The sequence below is a fragment of the Portunus trituberculatus genome, chromosome 42, assembly GCF_017591435.1.
Source record: "Portunus trituberculatus isolate SZX2019 chromosome 42, ASM1759143v1, whole genome shotgun sequence".
NCBI classification, from domain to species: Eukaryota; Metazoa; Arthropoda; class Malacostraca; order Decapoda; family Portunidae; genus Portunus; species Portunus trituberculatus.
Window position 1 is genome coordinate 8,989,438 of NC_059296.1, and position 7,500 is coordinate 8,996,937.

At 45.2% G+C, this 7,500-nt stretch overlaps 1 protein-coding gene across 9 annotated transcripts in view; it reads right to left on the reverse strand.

Moving 5' to 3' along the window:
- LOC123517457 overlaps positions 1–7,500 on the reverse strand; it is an 87,995-nt gene that overhangs the window by 47,329 nt on the left and 33,166 nt on the right. Inside the window, exon 1 of one of the 9 annotated variants that reach the window (XM_045277532.1) lies at positions 5,503–5,595. The exons of the other annotated variants lie outside the window; for them this stretch is intronic. The gene's annotated coding sequence lies outside the window, so the exon portion shown is untranslated. Of the gene's footprint in view, positions 1–5,502; positions 5,596–7,500 lie in introns of those variants that run through there. 9 annotated transcript variants of the gene reach the window in all.

The window sequence follows — 7,500 nt, forward strand, 5'->3', positions numbered from 1 at the left end:
CCTGTCATTGCTGGAGGGTCGGTCCCGCGCGGCTTTGTTTACAGGTGGGTGGGGGCCGTGAGGAGGGAGCGAGGAGAGGCAAGCAGCCGGGAAGGACTGTCTCTCTTCTACGACGGGACGACACGACATCTGCTTCCTGGTCTTGTAGCTTTGGTAGTTCACGTGTGTGTGTGTGTGTGTGTGTGTGTGTGTGTGTGTGTGTGTGTGTGTGTGTGTGTGTGTGTGTGTGTGTGTGTGTGTGTTGGCGGTAGTCCAGGACTAATTTTAACGGAAAAAAAAAGGAGCAGGAACAGGTTCTAGTAAGCCAGAATCACCTCTTTTATACAATACAACTCGTGACCTAGCAATATGATCTGCAATTTTCTGACGAATTTATCTTACTGCAAATCTGAGAGCAACGTCACTTTATTCTCTCTCTCTCTCTCTCTCTCTCTCTCTCTCTCTCTCTCTCTCTGAGACTCTCCCCGTCGGTAACCCGCTTGTTCCTGTCACAGACATTTCATTTTCTTACACTTTCCCTTCCTTCCTCTCACTGTCTCATTTCACAGCCTCCTCCAGCAATCGTTGCAGCGCCCCGCCATTGCTTCTTGCCCCGTGTACCCTCATATCCTGTTCCAGGGAAGCGGGGAGACGCCACACCACGCCACGCCACGCCCGCTACGCCACCAAAGGCCACGGTAGCCTTGCCCCTTCTCGCCACACCTACAGCCAGCCAGCCAGCCAGCCACCTCGCGACGACACTCCGCTGTAACGTACCACACCCACGCCAACCAACACTCAAGGGAATACCGCAAACCTGCCCCAGACACTCCACACCGCAAGGAAAGTCATAAAAAAGAAAAGCGCTGCATGACTTCCCAGTGATCCTCTTGAACCTCGACAGCCTGGGGACATTACGGTGGAAATATGCTCCCCATCCCCTCCCCTTCATATTCCTCCCTCCCCTCCCCTCTTGTACCTACTCCAATCTCCACTTGCTACCACAACTTTTTTCCCCAGGAGAACACGAGTCACTCCGCTAATCTGGCAGCCTGAACTCTACTCCCTCTCTCCCTCCTCTCGTAAGCAACATTTATAACGTTCTCAAGGGTCTGTTAAGTCATTGGAAATTAAAATGATGAGATTCACAATTGTTTCGGTCATATGATGCTGCAGAGTGAAGGGAAAAGCTGACCATATGACCAGATGCCTCAAAACTGGCAACTCACAGTCATCTTGTCATATCTCCCTGCCTCGCCCCGCCCCGCTGATCGACAAGGCGGCCCAACATACAAGTACAGCGCACACTGAACGAGAGCCAGCATCAACAATAGTCATTCCCAGAGTAGAATAATAATAATGGAAAATAAAAAAAACAAGAAAATTTGCTTGAAAAAAGTTTACCGTATTCTCAGCTTCGCCACAGAACACAGAACGAACGAAGGCATCAACAACAGTGATTCCTTGAGTAGATATTTTAAAACGAGCAAGAAACGCTGCTCGAGGAAGTTTACCGTATTCTCAACCTCGCCATGGCCGTTAAGATGCTTTATCGCTATGCTTTACATAATTACTGGCCTTTCAGGAATCAACTTACGAAAAAATGTACTAATTTCCTGGAATCACTAAAGGCAAACATTTTTTTTCTGCAGTTTAAATATATATCAGTACAAATCACTAATGTGCCGATTTTTCCATGTTAGGACACCAAGGCTCAACATTCTTCGTGAGGCTGACTTGGTGAGTGTTTCTCCTCCCACCTGGTACAGTAATACCAAAACGGTGCGTCATATTTCCAGTTTCCTGAAGTGTACTGACTTTTCGAAGACTTTCCTATTCCCCCCTACCAAAACAGATCACTTACGGGACAATCAGTAACACCACCGCCACCATCACCATTTTGTGGCCTTACAACTCAATACTGACGCTTTGATACTTTTAATTCCTTCAGTACCATGACGCGTCTTCATATTTATTCCTGTTACTATTAAGCGATTTCATACGGCTTTATAAACTCATATGGGGATTTAAGTAGTGAAGACTGGACCGTTAACATTTTGACCTCCATAAACCCTTAAAAATGTATATAAAATCGTCTAATCATACCCAAAAATCAAGGTAAAAAGTGCGTCTCAGTACTGAAGGGATTAATCTAAAAGAAAATACCCCAACACAAGTCACTCTATAGTAAATCTTGTGGCAGTGAGTTTAAATCCCCGAATTTCGCGCACACATTCTGCAAAGTCAGTATGCCAATATGATAACCAAAAGGGGATTTGCACAATTACCTTCTTGAATTGAAAGAAAATAAACACTACTGCTTTTTTCAATTCCTTCAGTCATCAACATCACATTTCCTATTTGATATTTTTCCCTCTCCTTGTCTAGCTTTCCTACTTTCACACCTCCTTGCCTCTATTGCTTCACGTAAGACCTTGGGTAGCCTGCTTTGAGAGAGAGAGAGAGAGAGAGAGAGAGAGAGAGAGAGAGAGAGAGAGAGAGAGAGAGAGAGAGAGAGAGAGAGAGAGAGAGAGAGAGAGAGAGAGAGAGAGAGAGAGAGAGAGAGAGAGAGAGAGAAAGCAAATACAATTCAGGAAATTAAGATAAAAAAGTAACATTACCGTAACTGTAAGACGTGAGAAACCTTTTTCATCCTCTCTCTCTCTCTCTCTCTCTCTCTCTCTCTCTCTCTCCATTCAGCACGAAAAAGGACTTCAGGAAGGGGAGAAAAGGAAGGTTGATCGTGACTACCCGTAACCAACCCAAAACGAATTATCTCTCTCTCTCTCTCTCTCTCTCTCTCTGTTCGGTGTCATTACGCGCTACGAACAATATTATCAATTTACTTTTTGCAGGAGTTTATTAGTCGTGGGAGACATGAGGACGCATCTTCCTTTGTTCCAGAAATTAAACGAACTTTCTGATAACATGAATTATTACCATTATTATTACTATCATTATTATTATTAGTAGTAGTAGTAGTAGCAGTAGTAGTAGAATCATCATCATCATCATCATCATTACGAATAACAGCAGCAGCAGCAGTCACGACCATCCTTATTACTACTGCCATTACAATCAGTACCAGCACCACCACCGCCTCGAGCAGTAGTGTCTTCATAATATACCACAAATAGGCCTAACCAGAAGGGTTACTGACCCTTTCCCAAGGGGTGAGCTATCTGTCTCCTTGTGTCAGATACCGGAGCGGATAACGTGGGACAGAACAGGAGGAAGAAGAGGAGCATAAGAAGGAGGAAGAGGAGGAAGAAGAAGAGGGGGAGGAAAAAAGTGAACGCCAACAGTGGAGGGAGGGAAGCGGTGACTGGCGAGTGAGGGAGCGAGGGAGGGAGGAGAAGCTGGCCTTGTTTGGTGGTTATCAATGCTGCTCGGTGACGCCCTTACCGCAAGGTTGGGGAGGGTGGGGCCTCAGCAGGGAAGGGGGACGGAGGAGCAAGGAGGACGGTGGGAAGGCAGACGCGCGCCGGGGAAAGCCATGGAAGGAGAAGACACTTGTAACAGGAAAAAAGCTAAAGAGACTCAGGATATCAGGATCTAAGAGGAGAGATAGAAACTGAGACGTACTGTACAGAGACACGAGTAAGCCATGGGAGACAAGGTCAGCGAGACGATAGGAATGAAAGGTTACACGGGTGAGGGAGTGGGAGGCAGTGGGGGAGAAGAATGAGTGCGAGAGGAAGGATGGGGATGCTGAGGGCGTGAAGAAAGACCCTGAGACAGCGACTTTCCAGAGTGAAGACCAAGGCGAAGGGTGTGGGAACGCTGGACTTTCGTGGTCATCTCCCCCTTCCCTTGCATACTGCCTCGTTTTACTCTCTCCGCACGATGCCTTCACCTCCTTCCTCCCCTCCTGCATCCTACACCTCCTCCCCTTAACTATTCCTGCCAATCCTCCCCCTCTCACCTCCCCTACACAGCTCCTTGCCGTTACAGAAGCTGGTGCGCATCCCCTACCCTGCCTGCGTGTTCAGGTTCGTGTGTTGCTGCTCATGTGTGTCGTGAGCCCAAAGCGTTTGTTTCACTCGGTTCTCACTAGCGGAGGGGCACTGCGGGAGAGGAAGGGAGGGAGAGATGGGGGGAAGGAGGGAATGGAGGGAAGGAAAGGTCGCTAACTTGTATTCTAATGAGAGAAAACACTCACACGAACATGCGAATGCGAACGTGAACGCTGGCTGGCTAGTTGGCTCACACACACACACACACACACGTTCAAGGCTGTCTAGATTTAGCCTACATTCTCATTCTTTTTCTTTCTTTTCAGCGGGGAAGTTTCACACAGCCTTACATGGAGCACAGCGGCGGTCACACCTCCATGACAGTCCAGTAATATTCTCTCCAGGAGGCAGCACGCGACTCCACCTCCTCCCCTGCTCTCCATTCACCGGCCGTCTGGTCTACGAAACCTTCACTTTGTCCCTCACTCATAACTGTCTCCTCCCGCATCCTGAATACTTAAGCTTCACTGAAATTGCAAACACATTTAAACACGTAGTCTCCTTCAGCTAATGAGTATAAAAGCTAACAAATGGGAAAGAAAGAAAGAAAATCAGTTAAGCTCATTACCTCATTCATTCTGACGACCATGAAAGTTTTCGCCGCAAGTAATGTGTTTCCGCAGTTATTAGATGTGGCAAGAGAATAATGAAATATAATGTAACGAGGCGAACGTCGCAACACTGGAGATATGTTACAGATGGGTGGTGTACTGTGACGCGGACATAGGTGTGTGAGTGTGACGAGTTGTAATGTATTAACTTTTGATAGGGAAGTCGAAGGTTGAGTGGCACTTTAACCCCTTCAGTACTGGGACGCATTTTTACCGTGAGTTTGGGTATGATTAGACGATTTTATTCACATTAGGAAGGGTTCTCTGGAGGTGGAAAGATTAATGGCCGGCATCCTCACCATTTTAATCCCGCACATGAGTTTCTGAAGCTGAATAAAATTGCCAAATGATAAACAAAATGAGTGAAAGCGTGTCATGGTACTGAAAGGGTTAAATTGATTCTTAACGTGCCGATATGAATACCTGAATTATGGAAATGGTTAGAGATTCGTGTCATGGAGGGAGACGTTCGAGGAGGCAAGATGAGAGTGGAATAAGGAGAGAATGGGTGAGGAATGGGTAAGGAAGAGACAGTCTGCATGGTATGGGTGAAAATAATATTGATTTTGATCCCAGAAACGATGAACTCTGAAGAAAAATGTTGTTCCGAATGTTACCTATATATCGTTTAAAGACACACCTCCTTCACCACCAGATACAGAAAGAAAACGAAAGAAAGAATGAAGAAAAAAGAAAAACGAAGAAAAGCATACAATATATCAACACAAATCCGGTTCTTTCTTCCTGAATTAATCCTGTAAATTTTTCCTCTCTTTCTCTCAGCGACATTTAGAGAAGACAGAATTTCCTGCATCCCCTTACACTTCCTCAATCACTTAACGGCACGTCTTCTTACACATTACGGGAAAAACTCACTCTTAACATCCGTATCCTACCTGTGTTATCATTACCAAGGCAATGAGGGACACCAAGGTAAATTCGAGGGCAGCCTCAGCGCGTCGCTTACTGCTTAGTGTCCTCAACCACCACCGAACCTTATTCATCAGGCGAGTGAGCCAAGGTCTGCACCACTCCCCTAGTGGGGCTCAGATGAGGGTGGGCACAGGGGTAGGATGCCAAATGAGGCTGGAGAGCGGGGTAATATGTGAGTGGGGAAGGAGAGAAGAGGAGAACTGGAAGGATTTGGATGGAACGCAGGAATCACAAAATGGCTGAAAGGGAACTGGGGTAGAATGAAATGGATGAAAAGTAAGAGGAAGAGGAGAGGATAAAAGAAGAGAAAGTTAAATAGATTAGAAGAATCGCAGGGAGAACATGAAGGGAATGAACGTAGTTAAAAGGGGAATAAGAAATACGAACAGAAGATAAAATAAGAAGAGCAAGAAGGAAAGGAACGAAAAAGGAGACAATAAAGATAACGGCAAAAAAGGAGGATAATGAAGAGATGCAAATAAGTTAATGAGATGAGAGGTGATGAAAAGAGGATGGTGGGAGGCAGAAAAGCTGACAATGATTGAGAAAAATGATACCCCGAGGACTATGAGGCTAACGAGACCCTAACGAGCACCCATGAACACTGAGCACGGTACTCTTTCATTTGTTTATTTACCAGACTAGAGCCACACACAGAGAAGAAGAAAAAAAAAAAAAAAAAGTTGCCAAGAAAAGATACAAAAGCCACTATAAACCAACCAAAAAACATCAAAGCAAACATGACAAACTCTCACCTGTATTTTTAAACATTTCTCTCTCGTAATATCTTTTTTCACAGACGACAGGAATCATAAGACAGGTTCTGAGCGAATGTTTATCCCACTGATGGCGCAGAATCTTATTGAACTATCACTGAAACCAAAAGAACAGTCGAAAACACTAGGAACGTCCACATGAAGCCAGATCAAAGTAGTTGACATAGAAACGTGGATTGAATGAGAAAACTGTCCCCCTATTCTAGTCTGATCCAGTGTTCGAGTTAGTGATGCAAGTGTGAATGTTAACAAAGGGTCAGGTGATAAAGTTTGAATGCCAGCAACGAGGGTAATGTTTTTTCCTTTTTATGTAAGAGGGACACTAGAGCAGGGCAACAAAAAAGGAACAAGACGGAGAAAGAGAAGAAGAAAGAGAACATGAACAACAACAAAGCCCTACTAAGGTGCCAAGTCCCAAAATAAAAAGCCAGTAGGGTTATCCAAATTGTGCGGTACAGTAGCAAAGGGGGAGGATAAAAAAGTTGATGATGACTGATCCGCCATTACGGTGCCTAAGCCTGGCGTAGCGGGACGCCTCATTAACGTCCACTTCCTTAATGAGGTAATTACCCCTACTTGTGTGTGTGTGTGTGTGTGTGTGTGTGTGTGTGTGTGTGTGTGTGTGTGTGTGTGTGTGTGTGTGTGTGTGTGTGTGTGTGTGAACTATATAATCTCACGCTTGGATACAAAAAAAATAAAAGGAAAAAGTCTGTAAAAAAATAAGAACAAGAAAAGGAATGACCGTGTGGTGTGTTTGACGTGCGTGACTTCACCCTTATATACCTGTGGGACAAACTACCTACACGGAAACGAAGGAATGGTTTCTTAATATATTCTGGACTTAGAGGAACCTTGACGAGAGAGAGAGAGAGAGAGAGAGAGAGAGAGAGAGAGAGAGAGAGAGAGAGAGAGAGAGAGAGAGAGAGAGAGAGAGAGAGAGAGAGAGAGAGAGAGAGAGAGAGAGAGAGAGAGAGAGAGAGAGAGAGAGAGAGAGAGAGAGAGAGAGAGAATGTGAAAGGGGGAAGAGTTAAGGAAGAGGAAGAGTCGTTATCAAAATGCCTGAGAACGGAAGGTGAAAATGAAAGTACGGAAAAAGGTTATTGTTGTATTACACGAATAATGGAAGCGGAATGAATGCTGCAGACGACGAAAGAAACCCTAGTAAACAATTCACACACAATAGGT